This window comes from Gracilinanus agilis, chromosome 4 (assembly GCF_016433145.1).
Source record: "Gracilinanus agilis isolate LMUSP501 chromosome 4, AgileGrace, whole genome shotgun sequence".
NCBI classification, from domain to species: Eukaryota; Metazoa; Chordata; class Mammalia; order Didelphimorphia; family Didelphidae; genus Gracilinanus; species Gracilinanus agilis.
This window is the reverse complement of record NC_058133.1, coordinates 373,231,924-373,253,984: the sequence shown is the minus strand read 5'-3', so window position 1 is coordinate 373,253,984 and position 22,061 is coordinate 373,231,924.

Below are 22,061 nucleotides of genomic sequence, written 5' to 3'. Positions count from 1 at the left end.
AACCTTTTTTAAAAGGAAGATTGGTCAAATGGAAAAGGAAACAAAATAACAAGGAAGAAAATAAATCCCTAAAAATTAGAATTGGACCAATAGATGTTAATGAATCAATAAGACATCAAGAAACTATAAGATAAAATCAAAAGAATGAAGAAATAGAAAACTATATATCTCACTTGAAAAACAACTGACCTGGAAAATAGATCCAGAAGAGACACTATGAGATCATCAAAATACCTGAAAACCATTATCAAGAAAAGAGCCTCAACATTATATTACAAAAATTTTTCATGGAAAAATACACTGATATCATTGAAGAAGAGGAGAAAATAGAAATTGAGAGAATCTACTAATCATCTCCCAAAAGAGACTCTATGATAAAATACTCCAGTGCAATTAGCACCAAATTCCAAAACTCCCAGGCCAAGTAAAAAGTTCTACAAGGATCCAGAAAAAAAACACAATTCAAATATCATGGAGCCAAAGTCAGGACACAGGACCTAGAAGCTTCTACATTAAAGGACAATAAGGCATAGAATATGATATACCAAAAAGCAAAAGACCTAAAACTACAACCAAGAATTACAAACAGCAAAAATGAGCATTTTGCTCTAGGGGAAGAAATAACATTTAATGAAATAGAAGAATTTCAGACTTTTCTGATAAAAAACCAGAGCTGAAAAGAAAATTCAAAGACCAAATTCAACACTAAAGAAAAGCACAAAAAGCTAAAATGAAAATGTAAGGGTTTCAATAAGTTTGAATTTAATACAGTCATATCTAGGAAAATGGTATTTGAAATATGTAAGCTATCTATGATACTTGGAAAAGATAAGGTACTTAAAGTATGAATATATCTAAAGTGTTTAAGATAATTAATAACTTTATTGCTATTAGAGCAATGCAAATGCAAAAAGGAAGAAAGGAAGCTGTATAGGATAGGTTGATATTAAAAAATCAATGGACAGGAAAGAGAAAGGCACATGGAAAAGAGATATGGAGAGATAGAATGAGTAAAGAATTAAAAGACATAAAACAGCCAATACTGTGAAGGAAAAGATGGGGAGGGGGAACAGTGGATAATGCTTCAACCTTACTTTCATCAGAATTAGCTTAAAGTGGTAATATCACCAACACTCATGTGGCTATCGATAACTACAGTAACCTATATAAAAGTAGGAGAGTGGAGGAATAAGAGAAAGGAGGGGAGCCAAATTTGGGGATGTGGTGGCCCAAAACATTGGAAATTAGAAATTCTGAAAACCAAGAAAAGTAATGATAAATTTGAAAGTAAGAAAACCATTGAATTAACACATAAGACAAAGAGCTGGTTTTATTAAGAAATTAATAAAATGCATAAACCATTATTTAACTTGATTTTAAAAAGTAGAAAACCAAATTACTAGTATCAAAAATAAAAAAGAATAAAATCATAAGCAGTGAAGAAGAAATTAAAGTAATTACTGGAAGTTATTTTGCCCAATTATATGTCAGTAAATTGGACAATCTAAGTGAAATAGATGAATATTTACAAAAATACAAGCTGCCCAGATTAATAAAAGAGAAAAGAGAAAACTTAACCCATCACAGAAAAAAAGAATTAATGTTAAAAGGAACAAAAGAGGATGATATATCTTTGTATATCTCCTTTAGATCCTATAGAGATTCCTCTCTAGATCTGGGAGGATGGATGATATGTAGATCTTAGAGATAGTATGAATGAAGGAGGGATCAGATGCCCAAGGCCTAAGCCAGCTATAGTTGGTGAAGGAGGAACACCCACTCCTCTCACAATAGCTAAGGATGTAATCTATCCTTCTTCTCCCTGACAGGCTTGGTTGTTTAACCCTGTCAGTGGCTTTCTTCTTCTTTTTTTTTTTTTGTTTAAATATCTTTTTCTTTAAACATTTATTAATATTCATTTTTAGTAAAGTTAAAATGTTACATGATTCATGCTCCTACTTTCCCCTTCACCCTCGCCCTCTCCCCACACCTGGCCAATGGGCATTTCCCATGGTTTTAACATGTGTCATTGATTAAGACCTATTTCCAAATTGTTGATCATTGCTTATCTCCCTTGTTGATACTGTCTGTTTCCAAGAGATCCCCATTAGAACACCTGTCTAAAATCATTGCCCTTGCTGTTTGGCCTTGCTGTACGTGTAAATGATGTACAGTCTTACTACAGAATGGTTCTGTGGCCCCATAGTGAGAATCAAGGAATGCTACTTTCTTCAAGCTTTTATCAAGAACTTGTGCAGATGTGCCTGGTTTTCTATCAGTGTACCCCATATCACTGTTTCCTTTCCCATAAATTCTCTCCTTAATTTCTATTATATCCTCCTCCATTTGCAACTCCTCCTCAGTCATATTTTGTGTGTTACCTCCTCCAACCCATAACTCATAATATCTTCTGCATCCATTTTGTTCTTCTCACATTCCTTTGCTACATCATTATCACTGCCCTTCTCTTTTCTTGCAACAACTGCTTTCTCTAAGGCTGCTTCCTCGGTTCATAAGGTACGAGGTCTAGCTCCTTGGGACAGGTATTCTTCCATTTTTGACAAGCTTGGGGACTTACTAAACTTGGCACAGTCATGGTCACAACATCTGGCCTTCACCTTATCACTGTATCTACTATCGTTGTCCCTGTTGTTATTATTATTGGTGTTACTATAGTATCTAGAATTATAGTATGTATTCCTCCTGGTGTTATTGTTATTATTCCTATTTCCAAAGTTAATCTGGGACTTAAATCTACAATCCCGAACCACATGGCCAATTTTGGAGCATAAGAAACATCTTTTTACTTTGTTGTTTGCACTGCCACTAGAAGATTGCCTAGGCCTGCTTTGGCTCCTCTGATTGGTGGACATCAGAGCCATATTTTTAATTTCTTCCACCTCCCTGGCCTTCTGAGATTCCCTCAATTGCTTTTGTAGCTCAGCAATCTCTCGATCTTTTTCAGAGGTTCTAGATGGTTTAGATTCACTATCCTTCAAGTCATGGACATAAGCCACTGTCTTCCTCAATTCCTCAATGCACATGGTCTCCCATTGTGGACAATGTAGTCTAAAATATGTCTGGATATAGTTCTGACCCCCTTTTATAAATTGCCTCCTGACATGCTGAATGTTGTCCTCAGCAGTCATGTCCCTAAACCCTAGCATAGTCTCCCCAGCTTTCAGCAGTCTGTCTAGGTATATGCTCGGGTGTTCCTCCACTCCCTGCTTCAACTTTTCAAATGAGCCCCATGCATTTGATCTTCTGGCATTAAGTCTCATCGCCTCTGCCAAGTCCTCCCAGCATCTCCTAAGATATGTCATATTTGCATGGGATGACAGCTCCAGATCTTGATGATGTTCTGGCCACAATGCAAGATTGGAATTGGCCCTTGTTTCTGCAATAAACTTAGCTTTCTCACTTGGGGTAAATAGTTCTAACAGGAGTTCTATGTCCTCAAAATTCGGATTGTAAATCCTGACTGCCCTTTTAAATTCCTTGATTGCCTTATGTGGATGTACGAAAAACTGGGGGAACCTCCTTTTTAAAATTTCTAGATTCCCCACCCACCCAGTAAATGATTTGTAGCCCTTGACGTGTATGATTCCAGCATCTGTTTGCACAATTGTCCTATCTGTTATCAGAAGGATTGTTACAGTAGCTGCCTCTGCCCCTGAAACTTCTTGCTTTTCTGGGTTGTCATTTTTAATCTCTTGTTTTATTTCGCCCCCCTTCTTTGTTGTGACCATGTTCTCTGTTATTTCCAATTGCATAATCATTTTGGCATCAAATTTCTTCCCTTCTCTAATCTGTTTGTTAATCTCTATCAGTGTCTTCATGTTCTAACATCTGTTCCATAACCAGGTTAGTAACTTCAACCTTTCCAAATGTGAAAGCCAATACCTTCCTCAAAATCATTAGGATACCATAGCAAGTTGCAGTCATGGCTATACTTGATGGTACATAAGCCAAGGCATCCCCAATTGTTATCATTAGCCAAAGGTAAGTGTCATAAAGTTCAATCACTGTTTTTAGAAATTGGGGAACTGTGAAAAACCAAAATGTGGCACAAGTTTGCCAAATCCCATACAGACTTGAGTTGTGAGTATTCCCCCAAATAATTTCCAGGCACAGATTTTTAAGGTAAAGCTTATATTAAGAAGTAAAAAGGAAAACTAGAGGAGTTAATGAAGGTATTTGGATAAGGAAAAGTGACTCTGATCTATTAGGATGAAGCTGCCCTTCCCCCCCACAGGAGGGGGTGAAGGCACCTAACTGAACTGGCCCTCTTGTTAGATAATTTATATATCTAATTCACTAAATCACTAAATAATTATTATATTGATACTGATAAGGATTAATTCTAACAAACAGGCTAACCCCTGGGTAGAAACCACACTGGCTTATGCCACAATGGCCACTCAGGGGAAATCCCAAGTCAGGAACAGAAAGTAGTGAGTCTGTTCACCTCAACTACCACAAAGCAACTGCCTCAACCCTACTCAACTGCTCGCTAACCAAAAGTTCTCCAGGGAGGTCCCCTGGAATTCTGGGTGAGGTTGTCCCTATATTTTGCAGGGATTCCATGCATCCATCTCTACATAACATGTGGTAGTTTTGAATCAAAATCCCCAATCATATCTGCCTCAACCAATGTGTTCAAGCAGTTGCTTTTCTTCTGTGTTTCCACTTCTGAAATTCTTCCTCTGAATGTGGGTAGTGTTCTTTTCCATAAATCCCTCAGAATTGTCCTGGATCATTGCATTGCTGCTGGTACATAAGTCCATTACATTCTATTTTACCACAGTGTATTGGTCTCTGTGTACAATATTCTCCTGGCTCTGCTCCTTTCACTCTGCGTCAATTCCTGGAGGTCTTTCCAGTTCACCTGGAATTCCTCCAGTTAATTATTCCTTTGAGCACAATAGTATTCCAACACCAGCATATACCATAATTTGTTCAGCCATTCCCCAATTGAAGGACATATCCTCCTTTTCCAGTTTTTTTGCCACCACAATAAGCTCAGCTATAAATATTTTTGTACAAGTCTGTTTATCTATGATCTCTTTGGGGTACAACCCCAACAATGGTATGGCTGGATCAAAGGGCAGGCATTCTTTTATAGCCATTTGAACATAGTTCCAAATTACCATCCAGAAAGGTTGATCAGTTCACAACCCCACCAGCAATGCATGAATGTCGCAGTTTTGCCACATCCCCTCCAGCATTCATTACTCTCCCCTTCTTTCATTTTCATTATAGCCAATCTGCTAGGACTGAGGTGATACCTCAGAGTTGTTTTGATTTGCATTTCTCTAATTATTAGAGATTTAGAACATTTTCTCATGTGCTTATTGTTACTTTTGATTTCTTTATCTGAAAATTGCCTATTCATGTCTCTTGCCCATTTATCAATTGGGGAATGGCTTGATTTTTATACAATTGTTTTAACTCCTTATATATTTGAGTAATTAGACCCCTGTCAGAGTTTTTTCTTGTAAAGATTTTTTCCCAATTTGTTGTTTCCCTTCTGATTTTGACTACATTGTTTTTGTTTGTATAAAAGCTTTTTAATTTAATATAATCAAAACCATTTATTTTACATTTTGTAATTTTCTCTAACTCTTGCTTGGTTTTAAAATCTTTCCTTTCCCAGAGATCTGACAAGTATACTATTCTGTGTTGACTTAATTTATATTCAAGTCATTCACCCATTCTGAATTTATCTTGGTGTAGAGTGTGAGATGTTGATCTAAACTTAATCTCTCCCATATTGTTTTTCAAATTTCCCAGCAGTTTTTGTCAAATAGTGGATTCATGTCCCAAAAGTTGGGCTCTTTGTGTTTATGACAGACTGTCTTGTTGATGTTACTTACCCCAGGTCTATTCCACTGATCCTCCCTTCTGTCTCTTAGGCAGTACCATACAATTTTAATGACCACTTCTTTATAGTTCAGTTTAATATCTGGTACTGCTACGACCCCTTCCTTCACATTTTTTTCATTATTTCCCTTGATATTCTTGATCTTTTGTTATTCCAAATGAACTTTGTTATAACTTTTCCTAATTCAATAAAAAGGTTTTTTGGTAGTTTGATAGGTATGATGCTAAATAGGTAAATTAATTTGGGTAGAATTGTCATTTTTATTATGTTAGCTCGACCTACCCATGAGCAATCCATGTTTTTCCAATTGTTTAGATCTATTTTTAAGTGTTTCAAAAGTGTTTTGTAGTTCTTTTCATATATTTCATGTGTTTGATTTGTTATATATATTCCTAAATATTTTATATTGTCTAGGGTGAATTTAAATGGTGTTTCTCTTTCTACCTCTTGCTGCTGTGATGTGTTGGAAATATATAGAAATGCTGATGATTTATGTGCATTTATTTTTTATCCACCAACTTTGCTAAAGTTGTTGATTATTTCTACAAGCTACTTAGTTGTTTCTCTAGGATTTTTTAAGTGTACCATCATATCATCTTCAAAGAGTGATAGCTTAGTCTCCTACTTGCCTATTTTGATACCTTCAATTTCTTTTTCTTCTCTAATTGCAACTGCTAGTGTTTCTAGTACTATGTTGAATAATAGAGGTGATAATGGGCATCCTTGTTTCACTCCTGATCTTATTGGGATGGCTCCTAATTTATCCCCATTGCATATGATGCTTATTGATGGTTTTAAGTATATACTGTTATTTTTTTTTAGGAAAGGTCCTTCTATTCCTATACTTTCCAGAGTTTTGAATAGGAATAGGTGCTGTATTTTGTCAAAGGCATTTTCAGCATCTATTGAAATAATCATGTAATTTTTCTTTGTTAGATTGTTGATAGAGTCAATTATGTAGATGGTTTTCCTAATGTTGAACCATCCTTGCATTCCTGGTATAAATCCCACCTGATCATTGTGTTTAATATCTGGTACTGCTTGCCGGAGTCTCTTTGCTAGTATTCTATTTAAGACTTTTGCATCTATATTCATTAGAGAGATGGGTCTCTAGTATTCTTTCTCTGTTTTTGATCTCCCTGGCTTTGGAATCAGTACCATATTTGTGTCATAAAAGGAATTTGGTAGTACTCCTTCTTTGCTTATTATATCAAATAATTTGTATAGTATTGTGATTAGTTGTTCTTTGAATGTCTGATAGAATTCACTTGTGAATCCATCAGGCTCTGCCGATTTTTTCTTAGGGAGTGCTTTGATGGCTTGTTCAAATTCTTTTTCTGATATGGGATTATTTAGATATTCTATTTCTTCCTCTGTTAATCTAGCCAATTTGTATTTTTGTAAATATTCATCTATTTCCCCTAGGTTGCTATACTTATTGCCATATAATTGGGCAAAAGAGTTTTCAATGATTGCCTTAATTTCCCCTTTATTAGAGGTGAGGTCTCCCTTTTCATCTTTGATACTGTCAATTTGGATTCCTTCTTTCCTTTTTTATTAGATTGACCAGTACTTTGTCCATTTTAACTGTTTTTTCAAAATACCAGCTTCTAATCTTATTTATTAAATCATATTTCTTTTACTTTCAATTTTATTAATTTATCTCTTGATTTTTTTAAATTTTAAACCCTTAACTTCTGTGTATTGTCTCCTAGGTGGAAGATTGGTAAGGGTAGGCAATGGGGGTCAAGTGACTTGCCCAGGGTCACACAGCTGGGAAGTGTCTGAGGCCGGATTTGAACCTAGGACCTCCTGACTCTAGGCCTGGCTCTCAATCCACTGAGCTACCCAGCTGTCCCCTATCCCTTGATTTTTAGTATTTTCTAATTTAGTTTTCATCTGGGGATTTTTAATTTCCTCGCTTTCTAATTTTTTAATTTGCATGTCTAATTCATTAACCTTTGCCCTCCCTAATTTGTTAATATATGCACTCAAGGATATAAATTTCCCCCTTGAGTACTGCCTTGGCTGCATCCCACAGAGTTTGGTAGGATGTCTCATCATTGTCATTCTCTTCAATAAAATTGTTGATTGTTTCTATGATTTCTTCTTTGACTAGCTGGTTTTGGAGAATCATATTATTTGATTTCCAATTAGTTTTTGATTTGCCTGTCCAGGTGCCCTTACTAACTATTATTTTTATTGCATTATGATCTGAGAAGGTTACAATTATTATTTCTGCTCTTTTGTATTTGTTTGCAATGTTTCTATGCCCTAGTACATTGTCAATCTTTGTGAATGTACCATGTGCAGCTGAAAAGAAGGTGTATTCCTTTTTGTCCCTATTTATTTTTATCCACATATCTATTAAATCTAACTTTTCTAGGAATTCATTCACCTCTCTTAACTCATTCTTATTTATTTTTTGGTTGGATTTATCTAGATCTGAATGAGGAATATTTAGATCTCCCACTAGTATGCTTTTACTATCTATTTCCTTCTTGAGCTCTGCCAGTTTCTCCTTTATGAATTTGGATGCTATGCCACTTGGTGCATACATATTGAGCACTGTTATTTCCTCATTTTCTATACTGCCTTTAATCAGGATGTAATGACCGTTCCTGTCTTTTTTAATCATATCTATTTTTACTTTGGCTTTGTCAGAAGTCATAATCGCCACTCCTGCCTTCTTTTTCTCATTTGACGCCCAAAAGATTTTGCTCAAGCTCTTCATCTTAAACTTGTGTATGTCCACCCACCTCATATGTGTTTCTTGTAGACAACATATGGTAGGATTTTGGTTTCTAATCCACTCTGCTATTTGCTTCCATTTTATGAGCAAGTTTATCCCATTCACTTTCAGAGTTATAATCATCAGTTGTGTATTCATCAACATTTTGGTATCCTCTCCTAGTTCTACCTCTTCTTCTTAAACTCTTTCCTTTTAAACCAGTGGTTTGATTTAAGCCAGTAACCCTTGTCCCCTCCCTTGATTAACTTCCATTTCTACCCCCTCCCTTATTATTCCCCTCTTTTTATTTTTAAAGGCCTAATGAATTCCCTCCTCCTTCTTCTCCCTTCCCTTTTTTGACCTCCCCACTCCCCTGCTCCCCTTGGTTTATCCCTTCTGACTTTCTCAGTAGGGTTAAATAGAGTTTTATATCCCAATAGATAATATAGCTACTCTTCTATCTCAGGGTTATTTACACTGAGAATAAGGTTTAACTATTACCTCTTAATGCTCTCTTCCTCTCATTCTTATAATAGTATTCATCCCTTCCCTCTCCATGCCCTCTTTTTGTGTGATATATTATCCTATTTTTCTCATTCATTCAAGTTTCTCTTGCTGTCCTCTATTATTCAGCCCCCTCTTTCCAACCCCCCACGTCATCTTCGACCATTTAGTATTCCAACCTCTCCCTATGTGTAATTCTTCTGATTACTATAATAGTGAATACTATAATAGTGAATAAAGTTCACTACAGAAAATTATACATAACATTTCTCCACATAGGTATACAAATAATTTGATCTTATTGAAGCCCTTAAGAGGCAAATTTAAAATATATGAGTTTTCTTTCTTTCCCCTCTGTTTCTTATTTAGCTTCTTATGTTTCTCTATATTTTTGTGGTTGGATATAGAACTTTCCATTTATTCCTAATCTTTTCTGTGCAAATACTTGGAAATTTTCTATCTTGTTGAATGCCAAAACTTTCCCCTGGAAGTATATAGTTAGTTTTGATGGGTAGGAGATCCATGGTTGTAGACTCAGTTCTCTTGCCTTTCTTAATATCATATTCCAAGCTTCGCAATCTTTTAGTGTGGAGCCTGCCAGATCCTATGTGATCCTGGTGCTCCTTGACAATTGAATTATCTAATTCTGGCTTCTTGTAAGATTTTTTTCTTTTACTTGGAAGCTCTTGAATTTGTCTATTATATTCCTGGGGTTGTATTTTCAGGGTCTAGTGTAGAGGGTGATCTATGGAACCTTTCCATGTCTATATTGCCCTCTTGTTGTAGAACTTCAGGGCAATTTTACTGAATAAATTATTTTAGTATGGAGTCTAAATTTCTATTAATTTCTGCTTTTTCAGGAAGACCAATGATTCTCAAATTGTCTTTTCTAGCCCTGTTTGCTTGATCTGTCAATTTCTCATTGAGATATTTCATGTTTCCTTCTATTTTTTCAGACTTTTGACTTTTGTTGTTGTTGTTGTTCTTGGTGTCTTGAGAGATCATTAGCTTCTAATTGCTCAATTGTAGCCTTTAGGGACTGGTTTTCAGTTATAATCTTTTGGTTTTCCTTTTCAATCTGGTCATTTTTGGTCTTCAGTTGACTTGCCTCCCTTTCCAATTGTGAAATTCTGCCTTTTAAACTGTTATTTTCTTTCCAGATCTCTTCCATCTTTCTCATCATCTCAGATTTGAACTCTTCAATAGCTTGTGATCAGTTTTCCTTATTTTGGGAAGGTTTGGATGTGATTACTTGTTTGTTCTCCTCTGCTGTTTGCTCTGGTATCTGGACTTTCTCTGTGTAAAAGTTGTGTGGTGTTACAGATTTCTTCTTAATGATCTTTCTCTTTTGGGGTTCTTGTCTCTGGTTTGCCATTGTTAGCCCTGCACCCTCTCAGGTTTATCCTTATACCTAGAGTCTGTGCTCTCTAGGCTCCTGAAGTCTCAGGTCTAGTTGTTCTCAGTGTCAAGCCTTCTGGTGGCCCCCTTGTTTGTTCCTCTGTCTGAAGCTCCTTTAACAATTTTAGGGCGCAGTTTCCACAGTCATGCACCCCTCTGCACTGGGTCCTCATTCAAGGTCCACTCCTGTGCTCAGGATCTGAGACTGCTCCTGCACTCAGGATCCATGGACGAAAGAGCCTGCATTTGTGCCTGAGCTCAGGGTCTGTATTCAGAGTCCACTTGTTCTTTAGCCTCTTGGGGTCTTAAGTCTTGCTGCTCTCAGGAACAGCCCCTGGTGACCCCAGGTAGCTGCCAAGGGCTTAATGGGTGCCCTAAGCTTGCTCTAGGTCTTGTGTGCTGGCTTTAGCACTGTAGGTGGTGTGGGGTGGTGGAGGGATTTTTCAGCTTGCATTTTAGTGAGAACTGTTTCACCCCCTTATAGGATGGAAATGCCCCAATTCCACGTACCTTCAATGCTGCACCCTGTCATGGATTCCCTTCATTCCTCTGGATTTGTTTTTATGTCTTCTTGAGGAGTCCTATATCTTTTGGTTAGGAGAGGTTAAGCAGCTGCTTTTTACTCAGGTGCCATCTTAACCAGGAAGTCCAGTGGCTTTCTTCTAATAGTTGCCTAGGTTGGGACCCTTGAGAGATTAGGTAAATGGTTAATCTCACTAGGTCTAACCTGAGGTTGGATTGTTTGTTAATAGGCTATTTATTGGCTATTGGAAATGTTGTTATCTGACTGCATATTTATTCTCCCCTTCGCAAGAGCTGTGATAGAATAATTGCTCAAGAAAAGTACTTTTTGGTAAATCTTAGTATTAACTCTTAATGGGGAAGGTAATAGGTTTGAGGATTTGGGGAACCCTGTTGCTGTTGTTTAGCTACTAAGCTAATAGTTGATCAGGACTGGAGATTGGTAGGCTGGTAGAAGCTGGAGGTCTTCACCCTCTCACTAACTCTTACCTGACCTGGCCACAGGCAAGCCAGAGATTAGGGAAGGCTATTGATATTGATGTTGATTGATGATCTATATACTCTCTCAGCTCTGATATCAATGTTATTGATTGATCACTAGCTCTCTCTCAGTCAGGTTATAGGTTCAGGCCTACCCTCTTCCACCCTTTACCTCGCTCTGTCCAAGTTCTTGCTCCAAGAGAAGTTTGCTCAAGTCTCAGCTCTGAGTTCTGAGACCTCAATTGTTGTTCCTGGGAGGTATTTATAGGTGAAGCCAACTGACTTTTGCCCCTGACTCATGGCATCTAAGAAGATTCCAAATCTCTCAGTTGCCATGCCTGTCAGTCAAAGTGGCATCCATCTTATCCCAGATAATGCTTTTAAAATTGAACAAACCATCAAAAAATTCCCAAAGAAAATAGATCCCAGGCCAGATAGATTTACAGGTGAATTCTAACAAAATTCAAAGAACTCCAATATTATATATACTATTTGAAAAAAGAGGGGAAGAAGTAATCCTTCCAAATTCTTTTCATGACACAAATATGGTACTAATAACTAAACCTGGAAGAACTACAACAGAAAAAGAAAACTATAGACCAATCTACCTAATGTCTATTGATGCAAAAATATTAATTAAAACACTGGCAAGGAGATTGTGGCATCATTATAACAAGGATCATACACTATGATCTCATGGGTTTTATACCAGAAATGCAAGGAGAGTTCAATATTAAGAAAAACACTACAATAATTAACCACAACAATAAAAAAAAAAAAAAGAAAGCACACAACTGTTCTGACAGATACAGGAAAAGCTTTTGACAAAATATAATACCCAATTCCTATAAAAATATTAGAATACATTGGAATAATTGGAGCTTTCATTAATGATAAGTGGCATCTATCTAAAACCATTAACAAGTGTTATCAATAATGGCAATAAACTAAAACTCAAGAAGCAAGGTTTCCCATTAATGCCTCTAAATTCTAATATTGTACTAGAAAAGCTAGCTATAACAATTATAGCAGAAAAAGTAATTTATGGAATCAGAATAGGCAATGAGGAAACAAAATTATCACTCTTTGCAGATGATATGATGGTATACCTGGAGCATCCTAAAAAATCAATCAAAAAATTGACAGAAATAATTAACAACTTCAGCAATTAAAAACTTCAGCAAAGTTGCAGGATACAAAAAAAAATCCAAATAAATCATTAGCATTTCTATTTAACACCAACAAAATCCAATAGAAAGTGAAAGAAAAGGAAATACCATTCAAAATACCTCTAGATAATAATAAAAATAAATAAATGGGATTATACCTACTAAAACAAACTCAGTAATGATATGAACACAATTGCAAAACATTCTTTATATAAAGTCAGACATAAACAATTGGGGAAACATTAATTACTTATGAATAGGCTGAGTCAATATAATAAAAATGATAATCCCACCTAAACCAAACTCCCCAAAAACTATTTCATAGAGCTAGGAAAAAAATCTGAAAAAACAAAAGGCCAAGAATACCAAGGCAATCAAAGGAAAAATATGAAGGAAGAAGGTCTACCCATACCAGATTTCACACTATATTATAAAGCAGTAATCATCAAAAGAATCTGGTACTGGCTAAGAAATTGAGTAAGCGATTCATGGAATAGGTTATGTCATTAACACATGATTGTTAATATCCATCACAACTTAGTGTTTGATAAACCCAAAGATCCAAGCTTTTTAGAAAAAACACACTATTTGACAAAAGCTATTTAGGAAAATTGGAAAACAATATGGCAAAACTCGGTATAGACTAACATATCCTACCATATACCAGTATAAAATCTAAATACATACCTGATCTAGAAATAAAAGGTAATGTCATAAACAAATTAGGGGAACATGAAGAAGTTTTCCTGTCAGACTTATGGATAAGGGAAACATTTTTGAGCAAAAAACTCATAGAAAATGAAAAATGAAATTAATAAATTACATTAAATTTAAGTAAAAAGCTTTTTGTACAAAGAAAACAAATGCAACCAAGATTAGAATGGGCAACAACAAAGTTGAGAAAAAAATTATAGCAAATATATCTGACAAAGGTCTCATTTCTCAAATATAGTGAGAACTTAATCAAATTTATAAGAATACAAAGCATTCCTCAACTGATAAATGGCCAAAAGATATGAACAGATACTTCTCAGAGGAAAAAACTAAAACCATCTATAGTCATATGGAAAAGGGCTTCAAATCACTATTGCTTAGAAAAAAGTAAATTAAAACAACTTGAAATGCTACTTTACACCTATTATATTGGCTAAAATGATCTAAAATGAAAATGACAAATGTCAAAGGGCATGTGGCAAAATTGAGACACTAATACATTGTTAGTGGAAAACTATGAAATGATATAACCATTCTGAAGAGCAATATGAAGCCAGTTTCAAAGGGCCACAGAACCATGGATACTTTTTCATCCAGTAATAGAACTACTGGTGTTGTATCCCAAAGAGATCAGAGATAAGGAGAAAGACCCTACCTGTACAAAAATATTTTAGTAGCTCTTTTTGTAATGGCAAAGAATTGGAAATTGAAGAGTTATTCATCATTTGAGGAATGGCTGAACAAGCTGTGGTATATGATTGTAATGGAATGAACAGCAATTTGAGAAACAGATAATCTCCCAGTTCTCAAATAGGCAGATCGTCTTCCTCCCATTTTTGAAGCCAGGTGGCAGGGAGAGAAAAGGGGTCAGACAAATAGCCCATTTTCCATGCAATTCAATTCTAGATCAAACAACCTAAGAATCATCATTTCTATACACAGCAACAAACTAGAAAACTCTTCCTCATTATCATAAAATACAAACCTCTGAGTCATGCCTATGTTTTTTCAGCCTGAAACCAGGGAATCAAGTAGTGAATATCTAGACATAATTCAAGGCCTGGACACCTTAGATTTAGCTTCATTACTTGCCTTTGCCTCAGCATTTACCAAAGTTCCATGAATATCACATATAGTTAATAAATGTTTTTAAAATTGAATTATGTTGGGGGCATCTGGGTGATTCAATGGATTGAGAGTCAAGCTTAGAGATGGGAGGTCCTAGGTTCAAAGTTGGCCTCAGACACTTCCTAGCTGTGTGACCCTGGACAAGTCACTTAATATCCATTGTCTAGCCATTCCTGTTCTTCTTCCTTGGAACCATTGCATAGTATTGATACTAAGATGGAAGGTAAGGGTTTTTAAAAATAAATTTGAATTATGTTGTAGCTATTTCTAAAGCTTCCCTTATAGATTGGAACCCCTTCACAGAAAGGATGATGTATCATTCCCAGTGCCCAGGATAGTACTTTCCATTTCATTAATAGTTATTAAATGGATATATAAAACATAGAGTAAAAATACATGAATTCTATTTCCAAATTTTATGATCAATAGAAAAATGAGTTCTCAGTGAATTAAACACAGGTCAGACAGACTTTCTAACTTTTTAAATAACATTATATGTAACTTTTTCTAGATGGCAGTCATTTACAAAATGTAATCCTTAATTTATGAATTACTTTTTTTAATTAAAGAAGAATCTTAAAGCTCCTTTTTCTGATTGATTTTCTTAGGGAAGAAATTTTACATTGTTCAAAAAGTGTTTGAATAATCAATGTAATTAATAATTAAAATTGTTCTGCCATATGATTTTATGATGTGATAAGGGTCACACAGTTTTATTAATCAATATAACAACAAACACTTATTAGTCATTTACTATGTAGCAGATATTATTTGTGTTGAGTACTAGAGATACAAAGAAGAAACAATCTTAAAAATAGCAGAATTCTGGACTAATTTTTTAACTACTTTGCCATAGAGAAAATAATTCACTTCCAAAGAAAGGAAAAACATATGCATGAAAATTGGTAAAGGTGGCAAATGAAGATATATGGGCTAGAGTCAGTCATGTCGACTGTGGACAATTCGCTGTTTTCCCTCATTTTGAATATTTGTCCAAACCCTTTTTCTTTGTCTCCTTCAAATGTTCATAGGAGCTAGACATATGTTAATCATCTTCCTCATTCTAATTTTCCTCTGAATTTCATTCTTGAACAACAACAAAAGTGTACCTTATATCCTTAGATAACTTAGATATCAGCTTTTCTCCCATTATTAATGTTATGTAAAAAAGGGTTATCCACTCTTTTCTAAAAGTCTAAAATAAGCATTTTATGCATATATGTAAGCAATTTACTGATATATGTCGTTGATATATGCATAAAGAAATAATCTATATTCAACTCAGTTCAAATACTCTATATTCATGTAGTTTATAGATCTAGTTATGTATGACTAACACTTAAGTTGCTGCTTATTTCCTGAAAGTCTTTTCAAGAAACTTGGAGTAAACTTCCATCTAGCATGATTTAGCTATTGGTAAATAGTGAGAAAAGTGATGTTTCAAACATAGAAAATAATCATATGAGAGGGAAAGCAAGAAAAACATATTTTTCACTAATAACAATTATAAAATAAAAATATATGGCTCTGTGTTCCACATAAAGGTGGAGGGAGGGAGAAAGTAAAGGAGAGATTCACCATTTCTACCCATCTAGCAGCAAGTGCTCAGGATTAATAAAATGAACTTTAGTAAATATAAATGTAAAGTCTCACACTTACATCCATCAAATCAAGTACATGAATATATTTGTGAAGAGCAAAGGCTTAAATATAGTTCATGGGTAAAAAAAAAGGTTTAGATTTTATATAGCAATAAATTCAATATTAATCAATTGCAGATTGTGACAGGCACAATAAATAAGAATTCCTGTGTGACCTTGGTCTAGATCAAAAGAATTGTCACTTACCATATTGTATCTAAAACTTTGTGTTTAATTTTAGGTGTTGCTTGGCAAGACAGGGCAGATCTAGGAAGGATAAACCAGAATTATAATGGGACATAAAACTACATTATATGATTATAGCATGGAGGAAGTGAGAATATTCCACCTGCAGAAGAAAAGATTTGTGAGGGAATATGATTTCTGTATTCAGCTATTTATAGTTATGTCTAATAGAAAACACATACTCCATGTAACTCTGAAATTTGAACAAAGGTAATTTTTTTCTGACTTTTGCTATACAGACTTTGGCTATATATAAGAATTAGAATGATTTAGAAGGTTACATTGACTAGAAGATGAAATAGTCTGCCTTATGATGTAGTAAGCTCCCACTAACTGAACTATCCAAGAAATTGCATAGCTACTTGTCAAAAATGCTGTCAATATTTTTGTCTCAGATATTGGGCTAAACATTGGGAACGATGAGACAAAAGTGAAATAAATCTATGTTCTCAAAAAGTTTATGTTCTACAGTAGAAAAGAATATCTGCTTATAGAAAAAAAACTATACACAACTATGCCAAATTAAATAAAAGTTAATTTAAAGAGCAAGAACAACTAGGGAGAGGGAAAAATTCATATAATCTGTGGCATCTGGCCTGAGATTTAAAGTAAACTAGAATTTTTGAGAAGTAGCTATGAAGGTCATTTCCACTCATGGAAGATAGCCTGTACAAATAAATGTTCAGAGAGAGGATATGTAATATATGTGAGGAACAGCAAGAAAGTTAGTTTAGGTACGCCTCAGTTGTGTCAAGGAAAAAATATATAACAAGGCTGGAAAGTAAGATTGTAAAATGGTTGTGAAATACTGTAAATGAAAAACAGAATAGTTTTTATTTAATGCTAAAGGTAATTGAGGGTCAAAATGTTTATTGAGGAAGGAAAGGACATGATAAGATTCATGTATAAGGTAAAAATGTTAAATAACTTCTATGATCCCTTACATTTATAAAATTCTACTGTTTTTGGTCCCTGAAGATAAAGTAACCCTTTAGGCATAAGATGGAGGCTAAATCTCCTTGTGCCCTTGTGGAAATATTTCCCTAGCTTCTCCAGGAACATTCCTATGAAATCTCTGTATCTTACAATTTGTTTTCATATTTTATCACTTGGCAGAAACTTTTATCCTTAGAGATAATGTAAATATTTTAATTGTTAAACACAATGACTATTTTTTCACTTATCCTTTTGATTGTATATGCAGCATCTGACACCATAACTGATCACTCTCCCTCCTAATTATTTCCTCCTGTAAATTTTCTAACAGTTCTCTCTGATGTTTCTCCTCATAGCTGCCTGACTGTTTTCAATCTCCTTCACTGGGTAATAATAATATTACTGACAATGACAAGAGCAATAATGATTACAATTAGCATCCAACCCATTTTTTCAAGCCATGATGAAGAGAAATGACAATCAAGATAAAGTACAGTTGGGACTTCTAGTGGCCAGATACTTTAATGATAGTTATGACTTTGTGGTAACCCTGGTAGGAACTCTAAGAGACTGGCAAACTAGTCTGGGCATAGTACACTGTTCAATGTGAGAAAAATCCTAATAGTTAGATACAAATCAAAAGTGTTGCAATTTCTGACATTACTGGAGAGATTAATCAAGGACACACAGACAGCTTGAATTCACCCTCTGTGTACTCAAACTGGGAAAAGGCACACCAACCCTGGTGTAGAATAATTAAAAAACATTATTTAAGCAAAGGTCAGTTAAAGTAAAAATGATACTAAAACCTAAAGAAAGTTTTAATAATCTGAGGACTTTGGAAATATTTTATTAATTAAAACTAAATAAATTATACTTAATAACAAAAAACTCAAGAAAACATCATCAAGCTCTCAAATGATTTTGAAAAAAAACATATAGGCATATTGAGAATCAATTTCTGAAAAGTCATTTTTGAAACTGATGGAATATATGAAAGTATAGATCTATTATACAAAATAATAATTTTAAAAACCTATTATCTAGTATATCCATTGTGAAAAAAGTAATTCTTCTATAATGTTTGACAGAAGTATAAGTGTTTCAAAATGTGAACATAGTATTGTAGATGGTAATTTTAGCTACACTAAGAAACAAGGAAGAAAAACTGGAGCTATCAAGAAATATCCTTAAAGAAAGATAATAAACTGCCATGGCAAAAATCACTGGAAAAATTATATATTCATAGATAGACATTGGAAGATTATATCAATATTTAGCTGATATGCAAACTTTGAAAGTGGAATGTCTCATCTCCAATAGGCAGAAAGGGATATGGAATGCAAAAGCATACCAGAAATTCTGTATCCTCATAGTAACTGAAAGCAACTATCTAAATTTTAGGGCAATGTCAAAAGGAAAAGCAGCCCAAAGAACAAAATAAATAATTCAACATCAATCAAAAACTTTACCACAGAGGCTTAAGAAGCAAAGAAATCAGAGAAGTGAGAGCAAGCTCCCAAAAAAGGATATACAAAATTTCTGGTCATCTATATGATAAAAAGGCATACAGTACAGTGAAAACTTAAATTGAACCAAATGAAAAACAGAAAACATATACACTAAATTTATAGTGAAGAGTTACATCAGTGGAAATAACTGAATCACTTCTACATTGGGTTACTTGATCCATCACCTTACCTCCTAAATGGAATTAGGTTTCACTTCCAAATAAGAGAAAGTCAAATCAACATATTTTCTCTCTGATCTCTCCTTCTTCAAATAATCATGTATATATTTGTCTGTTTGCATTTCGTAGCCTCCACCTCCAATAGAATTTATGATCTCTGGAATCATTTTCAATTCTATCTTTGTATTTCCCATGGCAAGTACAGTCCCTAGCACAAAATCTCTCTTTTGTACCAGACAAATATATGATTTCATTGAATTGGGTACTCTTAATAAGGAAACTTACCCAGCATATTAAGATCAGCATCTTCTCTGAAATTTAATTTTAAGAGTGTTGTCAGTACATGTAAGATATTATGTGGCTTGCTCAGGCTCTCAGCCAGTACATACCAATGGCAAGTTTTGAACAAAGGGCTTCCTGACTTAAAAGTTTCATTCTCTATCCATTATGCCACCCTGCCTCTCACAATATTATGTGTGACAAAAGCTCTCATCAGATTGGAATAAATTGGATTTTCTGCCAGGTCATGCCTACAGTTATCAAAACGATTAACTCAGTAGAGAAGAAAATAAGTCTAGCCAATTGTTTGGAACGAAAAGAAAAACTGTTTAATTGACTAATATGCTGACTTTTCTAAAAGCTGTTTTGATATTACTTTAACCTAGCATAAGACTTTGAGGTGAAAACAAAATATAGCTCCAAAATATTACAAACCATGAGTTCTCAGCAGAGCTGCAAAATGCCAACTGTCCCTTGACAGTTTTAGTCTGCCCTCATTCCTGATAATAAGTAATATGTCACAATGCTGAAGGATTAGAGGCTTTCATTGATGCAGTTAGAGGTTTGGGGTGGACATTATATCATCATAGGACAAGGTTAAAACTCTCCAAAAGTAAGTGATGAATGGTGTACTGTTGATTCTAGCCTGCAAGATTAATGTGCAATTGGCCAATAATCCATTCTCTCATTTATATCATAGGAATTTACTTTTGGATAGAGGAAGACAAGCCGAGGTTGTTGGAAACATACTCCAAACTCAGTGGCTCACTGGTCATTTTTCCTATGTCAAGTTTAAGTTCTTAAATCATTCAATTAAAATAACCTATTTGAGGGGATTTTTAAAAATTGTGAAGAACACTGTCATAAACATAACCTAGAAAACAAAAACAAATCTTCTGTAAATAGTTGGGAATCTCATTTGTTTTAATTTAGAAAAGGCCACCTGTGGCTTGACTGCTAATGCAGAAGCAATAATCTTTTCTCTAAAACAATTATGTAAATCTTACTAATAAAATTAGAGAAGAAACAAAAAATGCAAATGGAGAAGAATTCATTTTTCATTTGTATGTTGTTAGTAGCATGAAATAGAAAGATCATGGGTCTTGGAGTCAGAGTACTATTCAAATCTTGGCTCCAAAAATTGCTAACATTTATGACCTTGGACAAATTGCTTACCCTACCTGGATCTTAGTTTCTTCATCAGTAAAATGGAGAATTATATTGAGTTATATAGCTTCTGAAGTCCATTCTACCTCTAAACCTATGGTCCTATAAGTCATAGCCATATTATCCAACTCTCCTCTATTTTTAAAAAATCTACAAGAGATTTCAAAAGTGAACCATTATATCTTTTTAAATGGCTTCATAGGGATGAGGAAGAAAGACTGGAAGGAAAACCAAGTCAACAAGATCAAAGGATTGTCTTTTGCATTTCCATACATTTTTCTAGAAAGGGCTTCTTTTTATTGATGTTTCTTTATTTTCATTATATCTTTTCATTGATACTTCCTTATTTATCTTCTCTTTCTTTTCATCACCTTTGATCTCTGATTTGTGAGCCTTTGTTATGCTTATTTAGTTTTTATTTATGTATTTCTCAAGGAATTAACATTTTTGAGAGACCTATTTTGGGTTGTGTCTTTTAAACAGTTTTTTATGTGATTGTAGATCTTGTTCCCAAATATCTCTTTGATAATGTGATTCACCCCCTTAGAAATACCAATTTTTTAGGTGATAGGCTATTGCTCATTGTTCCATGGTACAATTTTTCCCACGTCCCTGATTATGCAGCTCATTATTGACATTTGCTTGCCTTTGGTAATTTTTTCCATTTGGTTTAAAATCCTTTCCTTAATTCTTAGCACTCTGATGTTTCAGAATGATTTTGAGAAAGGATATATGTCTCTCTAAGTATCAAATTCCTGCAGATTATATCTATGTTAAGGTTCCTGTTTTCCTTTATGGCTCTATATCTTTCCCCATAAGGGCACTGATTAGTAGTATCAATTTTTATTTATTTCCCCATTTTTCAATCCACTGCTTTTATTCTTTACCGATTTTCCTATTTGCTTTCCTCTTCTGGAAACACTATACTAGTTCTTTTCTCTTCGTTATTAGCCTTTAGTTTCTTAGAGTACTTCTTCTTCTTATCTTCTTCCACTTCTTATCCTTTTTATGTGCCCTCCCATTCTGTAATTTAGCCCCACAAAAAATATTCACCTGTAGAAAAGGTGTTATTAAGTCTAATGAATGATATTTCAGACCTGTTGCTCAACCATCATTTTTATTTGACTTCTTCTTTCACCCTTATTTCTTTGGATACATTTAGAAAGAAGTCACTTAATGGTTTCTCTGTTATATTTTTCTCCCTTCTTGTATTTCTGATTGTAGGATATCTAATAAGTAAATAATTTATTTAGGTCTTTCCCCCTCTAAGAATGTTTCAAATATATCTTTATTTTTTAATACTTATCTTTTCTTCAATTATAATTTGGGTCAGGTTTGGAGGATAGTTCACCTTGGGCAGCATATTGAGCCTCAATGCTTTTTGGGATACATTGTTTCATTCTCTCTTGTGGTTTCTTGTGAGTGAAGAATAGTTGCACATTACTCAGATTTCCTTAATGTTATATTTGAAAATTTTTCTACTAGTTACTTGAAGAATTACTTGTTTCTCAATGGTATTTAAAATGTTGCAATTTGCACTCTCAATTTTTAAAAATGATCTATGCATTTTCCA